The following is a 17,372-nucleotide window of genomic DNA, read 5'->3' on the forward strand; positions in this document are numbered from 1 at the left end:
GAAAGTGCCAAGTGTGACTGCGGACACCAACGACAAACAATACACCTCATAGTCACAGAGCGTCCCCTACGGAAATATGCTGGAACTCTGACCAACATACATGAGGTCTCTGAGGAAGCAATCTCCTGGCTGGATACTTTAGATATTAACCTATAGTCTTTATTACAACTTGAAGCTCTGTTTGTCAATATTACTGTTTATAAAAACCACATTTTCTCTTTTACATGTAACTCATCCAAGTGTTTTTATCCATATGTGTATTATTGATTTATCGATCTAATCTAAGACTTTTATTACCATAAATGAATGTAATCTACCTTATTTGTAGTATATGCATATTGCGTTACCAGTAACATCATTGCTGTTCAATTCAAGTAATGTGTCCTCGATGCCAAACGAAATAATAATAAAAACTTACAACCATCTGGTATTACAAAAATACAGGAGTATTTCAAGTCATTTACCTGTGAATTGCGTTTGCATCTGCTACAGCATTGTGCAGTCGTTACTTGTAGTTGTCAATTCCATATACTAAATACATACCTTTTTGTCCACGCTGAATACACGTATGACACTTCAGCTTCAAAGAACATGACATTTTCATGAGGCTGCAGAGAGTTTAGCGTACTGAGTGGTGATCTTGATTGGTGAGGTACAACACAACTTACTAATAGCACTGGTATTCGGTGCTGCTGTACCATACAGCCATACCATTTTACAATTAAAAAACAGCAACATCACAGGAACAGAATACACTGTGTAAGCTCAGCAACAGTGGCATAGCATTACATGTACAAACTAAACCCCATCCGAACAGGACAATGGTACCTACCGACCGCAGTGTCATAGGTACCACTGGATGTGGGTATGTAGGGGCATGTGGTCAGCACATCATTCTCCCAGCCATTTTCAGTTTTCGTGGCCGGAGCCACTAGTTCTCATTCAGGTAGCTCCTTGAATGGCCTCACAAAGACTGAGTGCACCACACTTGCCAACAACGCTCGACAGACCAGAACGGTCACCCATCCAAGTGGAGGCAGGCCTGACAGCACTTAAGTGATCTGAGGCCACCCAGTGTTACCACTCCAGCAACGCCGTTAGTATAGAAACGCTAGATGAATAAAAAACTATGTACATATATTTGGCAAATAGTCCCATAGATATGCTGGCATGTGTGAAATGGACTACTATGTTAAATAGTCATCTTAATAATTGTTTTGAAAGAGAAAAGTGAAGAAAGCTGTATTGCTGAACGCTATGTGTGAGTTGAAAAGAGTTACTTACTAAAACTCTGTACACAAAATATGAGATATAATACCTACTAATTTATAGGAAATCTTGACGAGATAATTGTAAAGGTAGAAGAGACGGATAGATGAGATGGAGGTGGAGGAGTTGAAATGATGGGGAGGACGAGAGATGTGGAGAGACCTACAGGTTAAAGTAACCTTGTGCACATACACAAGTAAGTAACTATGTACGTGAATGATTTGCTGAATGTAGTAACGACATCACTAAATCCATTATAAGTGTGAGTGATGTGACACTACGGGTGGACATTTAGCCTACCCCTGTCGTACTAAGAAGGTCTACACCCGGTGACTTATGCAGTCAACGGACCACTCCCAATAAGATAATGTGACTTACGTACAAAAACTTGTGCAACGGAAACTAATGGACATCTGAATTTAAACAGGTATGGCTCAATTAATCATGAAATATGGGTACTATACCTCACATAGATATAAGGAAAATGAGGTTTCGTCTAACTATGAAATGAAACCAAAGATCACGACAAAATACTATTTATTATTAAGATTCATTAATTTGATTCTAGTCACTGAAAAGGCCAACCAAACAACTATAAACTGAACAAAAGTTCCAATGAAATATAAAGGTACACGATAATTCTTTGGCTCAGGTGTGTGAAACTGGCAGCGGTACGATTCAATTAGTTACATCGCCGTAAACTCTCAGTGATTGCAGAACTACTCCACAGATTAAAGAAAAGACTCATAAAAGTGCAAATAAGCTCCACCTCCCTTGCCTAAGCAGTTACTGAATTTAACTAGCTAACTGTGTGTATTAATTTAAAGAAGCAAGATCCTAACTCGACACAAAACGACTTCGCGACCTTCTCACCACAGTGTATGCAAAAGCTTCGAATACTCATCATTGTTCTAAAACTCAGGTTCAGAGGATGGTTGCAGTGATAGCTGAGAGTTAGCTGATGTGACCAAAGTCACGGGATAGTGATGTGTACATATACAGATAGCGGCAGTATCGCGTACACAAGGTATAAAAGGACAGTGCATTGGCCGAGTTGTCGTTTGTACTCAGGTGATTTATGAGGAAATGTTTCCTACGTGATTATGGCTACACGAAGAGAATTAACAGACCTTGAATGCGGAGTGGTAGTTGGAGCTAGACATATGGGACCGTCAGTTTCATTAATCGTTAGCGAATTCAATATTCTGAGATCCACAGTGTCTAGAGTGTGCAGAGAATACCTACTTTCAAGCAGTACCTCTCACCACGGACAATGCAGTGACCGATGGGTTTCACTTACCGACCGAGAACAGCGGTGTTTGCGTAGAGTTTTCAGTGCTAACAGACAAGTAACACTGCATCAATTACCGCAGAAATCAACGTGGAACGCATGACGAATGTGTCTGGTAGGACACTGCGGCTACATTTGGCGTTAATGGTCTGTGGCAGCAGACGACCGACGCGAGCGTCTTTGCTGAAAGAACGACATTGCCTACAATGCCTCTCCTGGGCTGGTGACCATGTCGGTTGGACTCTAGATGCCTGTAAAACCGTTGACTGGTCAGATGAGTTCCGATTTCAGCTGGTATGAGCAGATGGCAGGGTTCGAGTGTGGCGCAGACCCCACGAAGCAACGGACCCAAGTTGTCAAAGAGGCACTGTGCAGGCTGGTGGTGGCTTCATAATGGTGTGAGCTGTGTTTACATGGAATGGACTTGGTCCTCCGGTCCAAATCAAATGATCATTGACTGGAAATGGCTATGTTCGGCTACTTGGGAACCATTTGCACCCATTCATGGGCTTCATTTTCCCAAACACCGATGCCATGTAACCGGCCACAGTTATTCGTGATTGGTTTGATGAACATTCTAGACAATTATAGGAATGATTTGGCCACCTAGATCGTCCGACTTAATCTCAGCGAACATTTACGGAACATAATCGAGAGTTTTGTTTGCGCACAACACTCTGCACGGCAACACTTTCGCAATTATAGACGGCTATGGGGCAGGGAAGGTCAATACTTCTGCAGGGGACTTCGAACGAGTTGTTGAGTCCCAGCCACGTCGAGCTGGTGCACTACTCCGGCCAAAAATAGGTTCGACACGATATTAAGAGGCCTGCCAAGAGTTTTGTCTCCTCACTGTAAGGTTCAGCCTAGGCATCTATGACCATCGTTGGGACTAAGTCCTACCTCTCTGCAGCTCTAAGGTGAATGTATGTTCCCTCTGATTGTCCAAGGCGAAAAAATCTCTGGAGATCAATGATGAAGTGTATATATGTTCTCCTTCTAAAACTCTTACTGTTTATGTGAGCACCGGATACTCGTTAGCCAGTCGCTGTAGGCTTTCCAAGCAATGACCAATGAAAAACTTATAACAGTAGCAATTATCTCTCTTCTCCCAAGAAAACTGCTGTGATTAAACACTGATACATATTTCTCTCTATCAAGGGGACTATATGGTAATCCAATTTTTCTTTTTTTTGCGTTTATAACGTGTGAAGTCAGAACTCAAATACTATGCCCCCAAAATAGATCAATGCAACTCTCAAAAATTCTCGAGAAAATCGACTTTGAAGTTTTCAGACCGCTTTTAATATGATAAAGCAGTAGCAGTTTCTCTCAAAGATCACGTCACTGTGCGGTAGAATGTTCGCCTATCACATGTGTGGCATTGGTTCGAGTCCCATCCCTGCTAAAAATTTAAACTAATGTTCCATAAACATTGCCATGAATTTTAAAATACATAAGTACGAAAAATAACCTAACTTACAACTGTTTATTTAAATTATCTGTTATAAAAGATCAGTAATTAAGTGTTTATAATTGCAATGAAAACGATTTTTGTGTTTGATGTGTCTTTAGAAATAAAAGAATATTCATTTTTTGTAAAAATAGCAATTACGCATCTGTTAATTAGCATATATTTGATGAGGTTTACATTTAAATATCGTAGGTATTCGAACTGAATGGAAAAAAGAAAAAAATTATGACCAAAATGAGACTCGAACCAGAGATCCCCAATCTCGACCACTACTGAATTTTTCCCATCTTAAAGTATTATAAGCTACACAGGATTGCCAGTAAAACACGCGCCTCTGCTTAAAAATTTGCATCATCTGGGAATCGAACTTAAACTGCTAAGCGGCAGGCAACCGTTCTACCATACAGCCACACATCTTGTTGAAAAATGTCAACCTTACTTTAGAATATTAAAAACGGTCTGAAAACTTCAAAGTCGATTTTCTCGAGAGCTTTTGAGTGTTACATTTAGCTGTTTTGGTGGAGTAATATTTGAGTTCTGAACTTCACATACCGTGAACACATAAAATTAAAAAATCCGATTGCCGTGTCGTCCCCTTGCGAGAATCGGACAGAAGGCACAAATTCTCTCCTACTATGATGGTGCTTGCACGTTTCGGCCAATGACAGTGGCTGCACCTACAGGCTTGGAAGTCTTCAGCTCCATATGAAAATATTTTTGGTGAATCAGTCAAGAACTCCCTTGCAAAATTTAAACATCAACTACAGATGGCCAACTTTGAGTGCAACAGATTCTTCTCGCTCTGAATGCGTCGTGTTTTCCCATCCCCCTGAAGATCTTTAAGTTTTTAGAAAACATTCTTTACGCTGCTTCTCACAGTCGAGGTTTACACCCTGTCGAACGCCGCCTCCAGCACTCTGCGAAGCCCTATCGGAACACGGGACACCGCCTCTGACAGTATCCATCCGTTCAATGGGTACCCGGCACGGGACTCAGCCTTTCAGCGAGGAACAGCTTTATAACTCGCTTCGCGTTGTCCCATAACAGTCGAAAGTGTTTTAACAGAGTTAAATGCAATCATTTTGGGGTTGGACGTGTGGCATTTTCAAGTCTGTTACACATTATAAGTACTGTAGCCAGTTGTGCTTGATGTTTGTTGATGGACAGTCCCGACATGAAGGTACAAAAGCCCTTGAATCACGGTATTTCTGCATATATCTAATGAATTATGATTCCGATTGTGCTTCCTTCTTTTTGTGGCCTGTTTTGCAGACTGTTTTGTAAACCATGTGACCTCTTAAAAGTTTCCAATACTTGCGATTTGTTGCTGGATCCAATCACAAAACCTCGCTAATTGCGAGGGTGTACTGAAAAGTAATTCCTCCGAATTTTTATGTGAAAATTGTTGAAGATTTTCAAATAAAACACACGTTATTAATATTCCCCGTCTTTATTCTTCATAGCTACATATTTTCAGCTGTTTGCCGCTAGACGACTCCGAGTTATAGCTTGTAACGTGGCACTCAGTAACGTAACTATGTCGCTGGGTGAGAAACAACGAGTAATCGAGTTTCGAATTCAAAGATTTCGCCCACGCTCAGAGTAACATCCCCTTCTGCGTGACAATTCCGGACGACACACTAGCCCTGCGACATCTGCAACAATCTGACGTCTTGATTTGATAGTCATCGATCATCCTCCAATCAGAACCGACTTCGCCCCATCCGTTTTTCACCCGTTTCCAAAACTTCAAGAACACCTTTGAGGACTTCACTTTGATAGTGATAAAACGGTACAAGCAGAGGTGAAATTTTGGCTCCGCCAACAAAATCAAATATTCTACTGTGACACTATCAATAAACTGGTTTCTCATGGGAGAAATGTGTTCGTCGCCTGGGTGACTGTATTTAGAAATAGATATGTAGACATGAAGAAAAAAGGTGTCAATAAAGTTTATTTTATTGAAAAACAGTTGGTACGACATACGTTCATTTATCCTATGAGAGTCTGGCAGTGTGCAAGCCTGCGGAAGTTTTGAAATGCACTCACATATTCTGCAAACTACGCCTCAAAACTTTTGTAATATTAATTTGAACGTTGTTGTTCTAGAAGATAGCGTGCTTGTGAAATTGTTTGTACCGTAGTATACACTTTATCACCTCGAAAACGCCAATAATCTTTTGTTGCAATCTCTATTCGTAAATTTCCTAACGGTTTCGCTAAGTACCATGTACATGAGCGTTTGGCGTCATTGGCCGGGAGGCCCCTTACGGGGCAGGTCCGGCCGCCTTGGTGCAGGTCTCATTACATTCGACGCCACATTTGGCGACCTGCGCGCCGGATGGGGATGAAATGATGATGAAGACAACACAACACCCAGTCCCTGAGCGGAGAAAATCCCCGAGCCAGCCGGGAATCGAGCCCGGGCCCCTTAGGACGGCAGTCCGTCAAGCTGACCATTCAGCTATCGGGGCACAAAGTGCCATGAAACTGTGATTGCAACAAATCTGTCTTCATGTTTAGTAATACATATTTTGATGCTTTGCTTATTTGCAATCCCACCATACTATAAATGTGACCTGTGTTGGAAACAAGTTGTGGGATGAAATTTCTTGGCAGCTTAAAGCATTGTGCCGGGCTCGGACTCGAACCTTGTCCTTCATTGTCAGTGCTCCTAGTATGCAGGCATGACTCCCAACCTGCCCTCACAGCTTCAGTTCTGCGAGAACATGTCTCTTACTCTCAAAAGTTGACAAAAGCTCTCCTACCTTTGTGGACTAGCACTCATGACAGAAACGATATCACAGAGAAATAGCTAAGCGGTCTGCGCTATTTTGAATCAGTGTACATTTTGCTGGATAATGAAAGATTCATTCTGTAAGGCATGGGATCGGACATCCCTCCGTATTACACTCTGTCACTTATCATGGAGCACGTTTTTAAGTCTTATCACCAGTTCTAGTCACGGTAACATGTTCTACGTAGTAATCATCATAAATGCGGAGCTTGCGAGTATGAGGAGGGTGCGCAGCTGCTGCTGCTGTCTTCGGACAGAGTTTATATAACACTTCCACCGAGTAACGTCCCTCGAGGACACTTTCACTAGGCGGCAGCACCTCCGCTTGTTGACGTTCACGCGACCGACTGGCATCTGCCTCCTATGCCTAATACCTTGCTTGTGATTAACATTTGTGGAAGTGTGAACCCCTCTTTTCAAAGCGAACTCTGAATCAAAAGGGAATATTATGGAGGCATTAATGTCATATCTAAAGTATACAAAACATAAACATCTATTTTTGTTCTTAATACACTAGATCCTACATTCCACCTCACAATTCCCCTAATTTTCCCTTTATATTCCATCGAAATTCTTTGCTTAATTTTTGCATTTACAAGGTAGATATCCGACTCTAAGTTTGCTCCCCGAAAAGGGCGTGCATTTTCAGTGTCACTTGCCTATCTTATGGATACTAATACATGGTCAGTTTGATTTGTATTATTCGTTTCTGAAATTTTCCAGTTACCTTTGTGAATATTTTTTCCTGGGAAACATATGCTTTCTGATTTAAGATCACCGGCAGCCACAAAACGGCCCACTAGCGCTTCCTTCTTCATGCAAGCTTTCCTCACTACAGAGGGCTCGGAAAGCTTTTCCAAGCTTTACGTTATAATCCACCAGAAAATGAAAGTATAATTGCTGAGCTGCTAGAGAGAAGAAGCATTACTTTACACAAATGGATACATAAACTTCACCTGTTTAATATGGAACCAAGAAAGAATTCCAGCAAAACGGACTATATGTGTAATCCAGACCATACATATGAACATATGTTACTCTAACTACAAAGGGACCAGTCTGTTGTGTTGTTGGTCGTTTATGGGGAAGGAGACCAGACAGCGAGGGCATCGGTCTCATCGGATTAGGGAAGGACGGGGAAAGAAGTCGGCCGTGCCCTTTGAAAGGAACCAACCCGCCATTTGCCGGGAGCGATTTAGGGAAATCACGGAAAACCTAAATCAGGATGGCCGGACGCGGAATTGAACCGTCGTCGTCCCGAATACGAGTCCAGTGAATCAATCTGTTGAATGTGGCATACACAACAGACTAGTCCCATATGTGAAGGATGTACTGAGTGATTATCACTGTGACTTTAAGCCTAATAGATCAACTGTGGACAAATACAGGAAAAATTGTGCTACCATAATATAGAACTTAACCATATCTATGTGGACTTAAAGGAGACCTTCGACAGTCTAAAAATGAAACGGGTGTTTATAGAATTGCTTGGCATATCATCTAAATATAATTCAGTTATTAGGGCAACTTTGGTAGCTTCCAAGGTTACGGTGAGTGTGGATGGGGAATTATCCGACTGTTTCAGTATCAGTAAAGGAGTTAGACGATGATGCTCTTTCCACAATGTTTTTCAGTTTGGCCTTCGAAGCAACTGTACAAAAACTGCAAATATCTGGGCGCATAGTTATACGGACCACTCATTCGGCCGTATATGCTCATGACGTTGAAATTATTAACAGTCGAAGGATGTTTTTGGAGAGAGTAGGGATGCAACTAAAAGATGCTGCACAGCATAGGAGACTGGAAAATAATGAATACAAACTAAATGTAGACAATAACTTGGATAGCTGGACAGCAGCAGGTTTTATTTTTCAGTATGTAGAAGATTTTGTGTACCTATGGGCTAATGGTAATAAAGAATATGTATGTCCACTAAAATAAAATCCCGCATTTTAATAGATGTTATCACACGTTTAAAAAACTGATGATACCTAAGATGGTAAAACAACAACTGATAACGACAATATATAAGGCTACAACGAGGCCAGTGGTACATATTTATGTGAAACACAGACGCTAAGCAGTACTGACAATATCTTAACGAAAATTACTACGGAAAATTTATGGAGGGATCCGAAATAATGATGGTACCACGAGAGCAAGGATCAGTCATGATTTGGATCCTTTCATACAAGGAGGTGAGGTGCTGATATTGTAAGGCTAATTAAAAGTAAAACAATAGCCTGGCTGGAGCATGTCCTAAGGATGGAGGACACAAGAGCTTCAGTGAAGATCTTCCAAAGGAAACTTACAGGAAGAGGATTAAAAAGAAGACCACGTAAACGATGGCTGGACAATGTGGAAGAAACACCAGAGCCCTAGGAATCAGAGGATGAAGTAGTAAAGTAAACAGGAGGGAAGAATGGAAGGAAATTGTGGCTACACAACCCACTCAACGGTTGTGAAGCCACAGAAAAAAAGTACACTGGATCATATTAAAGATTATTCAGTTTTCTCTCAGCTTATCCAGTCGCGTCGTGTCAAACAAAATGTATAGATCTAATTCAGACGATAACTCGACCACGTGTCTGTCACTTTTGTCAAATTTTTCTCACTCTACAATCTCTTTCCCATCGTTGAAATCTTACGCTGTTAGAATTCAGTATCATTTCTGTGAGTCTTAAACTAGACAGACAGCAATTGTACCAACAAACAACAAGATCGATCTCTTCCGCTTATCAGTCCCTGGATGACGCATTGCACTAGCCCATCTATTCCAGTCCCACGACTTAAGAGCTGGTCTCAGTTTCTTAGATCCATTTTCACCTGACAAAATCCTCTGACTGCTTGTGTAGAGTAGTTTACTACGCTGCTCTCTCCCCTTTCCATCTGCCTCTTGAGATACATTAGCACAGTTTGATTGAATTTTCTCATTTTGATAATTCTGAAGGGTGACCTGTTTAATTGTTAAGATCCATTCAACAGCCAAGATCGCATAACATATTTCTTTATTTAAGATAACCGGTTTCAACAGACTATGCTGTCATCTTCAGGCCTTAATATCTCTTTCTTGTAAAACACGTTTATTTTACTCTGACTTCAAGCAAATGATGTCAAGTGGATAAAAATAACACATTATAAAATGTTTGCCATCGCCAAAATATTTAAAGGTGTACCTCATACGCCATTTTAAGTGGATTCGCACTGCTTACAATATGTCCAGCATATGTAAACAGTTGTGCTGTTGTGTGCCGTGTTACATGTATATGAACATATTCTATATTGTATATGGACATATTCTAAACAGTGCGAACCCACTTTAAATGACGTTTAACGTGAAATTAGAGTTGTACCTTATATTCCATTGAAATGGTGTTTAAGGTACAATTAGGGTTGTACCTTATACACCATTTAAAGTGGATTTGCACTGTTTAGAATACGTCCAGCGTATGTAAACAGTTGTGCTATTGTGTAACGTGTTATATGTACATGGACGTATTCTGTATTGAGTGTGGACATATTGTACACAGTGCGAATCAGCTTTTAATGGCGTTTAAGGTACAGTTATAATTGTACCTTATACGACATTTAAAGGGAATTCGCACTGTTTAGAATAGGTCCAGCGTATGTCAATAGCTGTGCTATTGTATACCGCGTTTGTATGATGTGACAAGAAACTGTGAGCAATTTGTACGTGGACATGGCCATTGGCACAGGGTACTTTAGGTTTCTAACTACGTTAGGGATGACAAACGTTTTACAATGTGCTGTTTTTATACACTTGGCATCTTGTGCTTCAGGTCAGCGTAAAATGAACACGTTTTAAAACAAAAAGATTTGAGATCTGAAGATGACAGCAATAGTCTGTTGGAACCGATTGTCTTGCGCTCTTGGCTGTTGAATTGTTTTTAACATTAGCACAGGTCTGAAACATGACGAATTTCGCTGTTACTTGCAATGGACATAGTCACAACAATTTGCTCCATTTCTTTGTATACCCTTATTTCTGGGTGAAAACACTATCACGCATCCTCGTCACACAGATCTCCCGAAATCACAAACGGCCGTCAGATGTGTTGAGTTTTGAGAATATTGTTAACAAGTTCATGTCAAGAGGAAAATTAAACATGTCGAGGCAGCACATTTTACGTAAAATCGCCACGGCCTCAAAGTGCTAATATTTTTTACACCCGCTACTTGCATTTCCCCACTTCAGTTACCTTTAAATTGCCAGTAGAGTAATTACTTCCTCCTCTTAGTTACTATTCCCTTAACTGAGATGCTACACTTCGAGTGACGTACCGTTTCAGGTGCTCATTTTTCTCTTCGGTGAATGATTGTAGCTGTACTTAGTAGGTTCTCACCTTTTAAAGTTCCGTGACTAGAATTTCTGAGGATAGGCTACACTATTACATTCCTGTTACCACGAATCCTGTAAGCCATTATCACCTCGAATACGCAATTACTCTACACACTCTGCAGCCCTGTTAGCTCTGCGCCAGTCAGAAATACAAGATGTACATCATTATGTCTCACCTAAACACGGCCGATCGTATATACCAGGCCACGGGTAAGCATTAGTCACTCGCGGACCTGACTCATATCTGCTTACTCTTGGTGGTCTCATTATGACGTGACGCGACAGCAGCGCTCCTAGCGCATCAATGAAAACTATAACGCACGTGCGTTAATGTCACAGTGTAACGCACCGATATGAATGGCATCACTGGCAAATTATGTCTCAAAACACCCTTTTCTTTTTAGAGCCCACTCGTATTATTTCACCCCATCCCCAGATGTTTGTATTTCTTTACTCGTCGTGAACATTGTTACGACTTTTTACAATACTTGTCTTAAAAACTTACGTTGTAAAATTCTGCATTGCCGTTAGTACAGAAAAGCTGTTTACAACACGTAAATAAATGTAAACATCTGAAGAAACCTCTTGAAGTGTCACCATGGAAAACTAACGTCTATAAAATCAACTGGTTGCAGCTAATCTATATCTATTTATAAAGCGCTTGTGCGTGTACGTACTGACAGACTTTTCTCCATGACCACTCACCGTGCTGTTAGTAAGGGAATTTGGTTGTGGTGCGTGGCGGTGGGTAAGTGTGGCGAGCAAACAATCGCGAAATATGGAGGAAGATACGCTGTGTGACTTACGAACTTTACCATACGTGTAAAAACGCGTGTATTGTTTCATTCATCCAATACGATGCTTGCGCGGTTTTGTCATTCAGACTTTAAGACGTGTAATATCAAATAGATCAATTTTTAATCTCTCAGCGCATTTTCGTCAGTCACATTTTACCGCAGACCAACAGAGACACAAAGAAAAAAATCCAGATCGAATTAAAGGCAAAAATACTCGTAAGTAACAAATTAATAATGGAACGGTACACTGCAGTGATTACGGATAAACATTTCGCTTATTTTTCGCGACTATAATCCATTTCACAATTTAGCGCGTTTTCGTCAATCACGTTGCATTGGCTCCGCGGTGTTACCCGCGGCTAAACATGTCTCCGTAACATAATGTTAATGCCAGTACGGATGGAACGCGGTGAGTATTATACAGGATGTAAATTTTAAGTTGACAAACTAGAATAACTCGAAAAATAAGCTTCTCACGAAACAATGTGTAGAATCCAGTTGATTATTTTCGAGGGGGACATCTGCTGGCGCTAAAATTAGCCCCCCCCCCCCCCCCCTGGAGGATGGGGCGGAGGAAAGTTTAAAATTTCAAATGGGAAGCCCCATTTTTTATTGCAGAATCAGATTCTACATAAAAAACTACGTACATTTTGTCTTAAACATTTGTTTCGATTCTTGGTAGTTCGCGCTGTAATTTAAGAAAATCCATGTTCTCATTTTTGCGTGGAAAATGGTTACGGATAAATAAAGAATACTTATTTACTTCGTAAATTTTGATTCGCTAAAACTAAAACGCTCCCTCTCCTCCCATAGGGTTGGGTTTGAGAGAGAGGCATTAGAGTTTTACAAATGTTGACCCAAATATTAATTTTTTTCCGCAGATTCGGATAAGTTTTGTTGGTTTCGTGGTCATGAAGCAGACAACTTCTAACTATCAAACAAATCATCTGACTAGCTAACTAACCAAATATCCTACTTACTAACGAGTGAACTCATTAACTCATAGAGAAACAAAGTAAAATACTAACTGAGGAGAAGACTAACCCACTCGCTAACTAAAGATGCCCAGGGGGCTGGGGTGGCGGGCGGGTTTTAGCACCAGCAGATGTCCCCCTCGAAAATAATCAACTTTGGATTCTAGACATTTTTTCGTGTGAAGCTTATTTTTCGAATTATTCTGGTTTGTCAACTTAAAATTTACACCCTGTATGAGCTAGCATTTTCACTAATACGACAAAGTTCAAAAATCATAGAGAATACAGCTTTTTATAAGAGAACAAAGTGTTCCACGTTACGCATTCTATTGAGGTATCTGCCAACCACAATCACCCACTTCTACCAACCACAGTGTGGATGAAACAAGTTGAGAACTGTCACCATTACATAGCATCGTGAATGCAACAACAAAAACATTTTCTCACAAACGATCAAGTTCATAAGTCGTATATTATTTAGCTTTACCTAAGAGTATTTATTTGTCCATATTTCGGGGATTTTTGCCCACCACAGTTCCCCACTGCCAGCCACTCTGACCAAACTACTTTACCAACAGGATAACTGCATTCATAACATACGTCTAGATGCATCTCATAGCTATAATGGTAACCATGCATTCTCGCATGCCAAACATTCTGACCCAAGCAACACTGGGTATCTCAGATCGCCCATTATCAATTATCTTGAGTTTCCAACATTTGCAGTATTCTGTTATGCCCACAATGGACAACATTTATTATTTCGTTATGTTAATACGAGAACGAACAGAAAAACAAAATACGGCTATGAAATAGGCAGTCCCAGTCTACAAGCAGGAGTAACATGGCGATTTTTGGTCACAGGCGCGTCATTCGACTGTTTATGAATATTAACACACTAAATTTCTAACACTGTAGCTATCATTTTTTAAATACTGATCAAAATTATTTTGATGACTGATGACATAGGCATGGGATGTTACCGTAGTACTAAATAAATTTAGCTATCATTACTTCATTCACTTAAAAAAGATTTAACAGTCTAAATGTCTCGAACTTAGCATACATCAGCAGTATTATACAGAAGTCATACAGAATAAATGCGAACTTCCACTGGTCTGCGTCATGAGCTGCAAACCCGAGATGAGCTGAGCGTCGGCTGAAATATTCGGAAATGGGTTCCGGTCGGAGTACAGTGCGAGCACCTCGCACTCTCTCTCTTGTATTTCTTCCGAAGACCGGATGTAAGTCAATCGATGGCCTTGCCCACCAGTGTTATAGATTGGAACGTAAGGTCCCTGTCAAGTATACTGTGGATAAACTACCATCATTGCACTAGCAAACGACTGTCACAGATTACAAACACAAAAACCTGTGTCTCCACTGTTTGGATAGCCTCGTCCTTTGGTGCGACTTATTAACTGCTCCTGTAGATTTTCCAGAAGCAAGGATGAGATAGCAGTTCCGTAGAAACGCAACTCCACCGGCAGTGATGTTTCCTTTCCCACTTTCCAGGTTTCAGTGCCTACGCAGAAACGACGCTTCGGCATCTGCTAACGGAGGAAACTGACTAATCTCGGCAGACTGCAAGCATGTGTGAGCGAAAAAAAAAAAAAAAGCGGGAAAGTGGGAGAGAAAGTGGAATGGAGAGCGGCCTGCAGGGACGAGTTCAACGAGGCGACAAACATGCAATCACGCAATGGCACCTTAATGCCGTGACCGTGATTTCCACTTGTACTCGTTTGCAAATTTTACTCTGTTCTAACGTCTTTAAATACAAAGCGTGACATTTTTTAGTTAACATTCGTGGTTGTCGAAGACGGAAGAAGACGGAGAAAGTGTCGTGACGATGACACGTGGAGCTGAAGAATGTTGTTTCTCACATTTACGAACTGCTCGAGAGAGCCCTCATACGTCACACAACAGGTCATGACCTTCAGGAACAGAAAGAACGCTTTCATGGTCGCGCAAGGCCGATAGTGTGCACACAGAGCTTAGGCGAACTCCAAAAGCACTACCAATGCCAGCACAGTAGACTCATTTATTTAATCTGGTCGTAGGATACCATCAAGACAGCCAGACTAGTCTAGTGGGGCTCAAATCCAACACACTGTACAATTACGTCCTAATTTTTAGAGGAATTTTTATTCAGTCACAGCAATAACATGCTCACATCTGTATCATTTCATTCTCTGAGTGGTACAGGAAGGGGTCATTAACACCCACTTTCATTAAAATCGAATGCAACTTGTGCCTCAACTATTTGACAGCGATTAGTTTTAACCCATTTTTCAGTTTTTACGTTTCGCTGCAACATTTGGTAAAGAAGAGCATTCACCTGTTTACTCTTTCTTTCCTTTCATGTAGACCGTTTTCCATCTTCCCTTTTCGTGTGTATGTGTGTGTCTGAGAGAGAGGATGTGTGTGTGTATGAGAGAGAGAGAGAGAGAGAGAGAGAGAGAGAGAGAGAGAGAAAGAGAAAGAGAAAGTGTGTGTGTGTGTGTCTGTGTGTGTGTGTGGCTGAAGGCGCGTGATTCTCGCGTGATTCTTAAGCACCCTACCCCGTAGTCAGGGGCTTATAATTTTCCGTGCATGTGACTGACACTGACATCTTGTTCCACGTAATCAAATCCCATTCGTCGGAATTTCATTGTTTTCTCTGGGATTATATACATGAATGAATCAATTTTCTCTGAGATTATATTCATGAATGAATCAATTTCCCAGTGGGAAATGTTAAATTCACACTCAAAGTTCTGCCAAATACTGGTGGACTGTAAGAAAAGTTTCTGTTTGTCATGTTATGTAATGATTGAACCTTCGAATCAATTAGCACTGCAATTACTAATCACATCCAGCATCTCACCACCCCCTTCCTCTCCCAGTCATTTTTGCGGGACCACATAAAGAGAACAGTATGAACAAGAGCTCTATAAATATTAATACCTCGTGTTCTAACCCGCCATTTGCACTGCTCGTGACGTCAACTTCCTTTTATACTTGTATTCCCATACCTACCTCGTCATCATCATCATCAAAGCCATATCATCATGTACTAGCAAATATGGTTCAAGCTAGAGCAGAAAGTGGTAAGATAACTTTCAATGTGATCCCAGATCCGAATTATCGGTAACGAACAAAAATTTAACGCAGAATATTATCAAATAAATAATTAAGTTATTAGGAATATACGTTAAGAAGCCAGCTGATAGGTTCATACAGAACCGGCTCACATGCGCGAAGAACGAAACTTGAAAAACCAAAAACTCGACAAACTAGGCAAATCAAACCAACTTCGCCACACGAATGATGATGAACCGGAAATGATAGCAGTACTTTTGTGAAAAGTCCACTCCTGTAACTGGGTCATCAGAGTGGCTGGCTGCGACGCGGTGGACCCGGAACCGGAACCGAGTGTCGGTACTGGGATGGATTTTCGCTTGGCGGGAAGACTGGAACAAGGTGCACTCAGACTCTTGTTGCCAACTGACGAGCTACTTGACAGACTAACAGCGGAACCAGGTCACGAAACTTGACGACAGCCGGGAATGCGGTGTGTTGATTCCTACCCCTTCATCTCGCATCCACATGATGCCATTAGCTGGTCGATATCATGCCTGTCGGTTGGTCCCCTTTTGGTCCATTTGTCACCAGAACAGCGGTTCTAGGTTAGACTTTTGGGAGAAAGGCAGGGCACGAAAGATGTGGGTGCAGTGTCACGGTTTTTAATAAGGACTCGTGAAGGCTCTGTAGCGTTTTATGTGCTTGGAAGTAGCTTAATTAAACAAAACGACCAGTCACCATTGGAATTTGCTGGTTCATCTACTTGTACATCGCGCGCTTCTTGTTTCACTCGCAATGCCAGGAGTTTAGGATCTTATGCTAGGAAACATTAAAGAAGGACCCGAGAACTTTGTTATTTCATTGCAAATAGTCTATTTTCGTAGAAATTCCCGTTAGCGCCCTGCTCTGATTGCATGCGCTCCACGAAAGGGCGATTTTTCTATATAAGTTTGGTACAAATGATAAATTATTAGACCAGTTTTATCGAGCTACGCTTCGTATGTTTGAAAGGATATTTACTTCTGTAAAACATTGATTCAAACAAATGGAATATTAAATGAGTTACTTCACTGTGTTATTGCAGCTAATAGTTCAGTAACGCACTGTGAACACTGTGCAATACAGTATCTACAGGATTCATTACAAATTTCGTTTGTGAACGTTAATGTTTCATGGAATTGTTTCTTCTGTTGAAATTTACATGAAGCTGATCGCTTTGTGAAGCTGTGAAGAATAAAGTGCAATTTTTGCAAAAGCGACTGCGAAACGTTTAACGCTAAAGGTTCGAGTGACCAACATTTCTAACGGTAGTCACGAAATAACCTCACGCACTCACTGTAAACACAT

Source organism: Schistocerca serialis, chromosome 2, assembly GCF_023864345.2.
Source record: "Schistocerca serialis cubense isolate TAMUIC-IGC-003099 chromosome 2, iqSchSeri2.2, whole genome shotgun sequence".
In the NCBI taxonomy this organism is placed as follows: Eukaryota; Metazoa; Arthropoda; class Insecta; order Orthoptera; family Acrididae; genus Schistocerca; species Schistocerca serialis.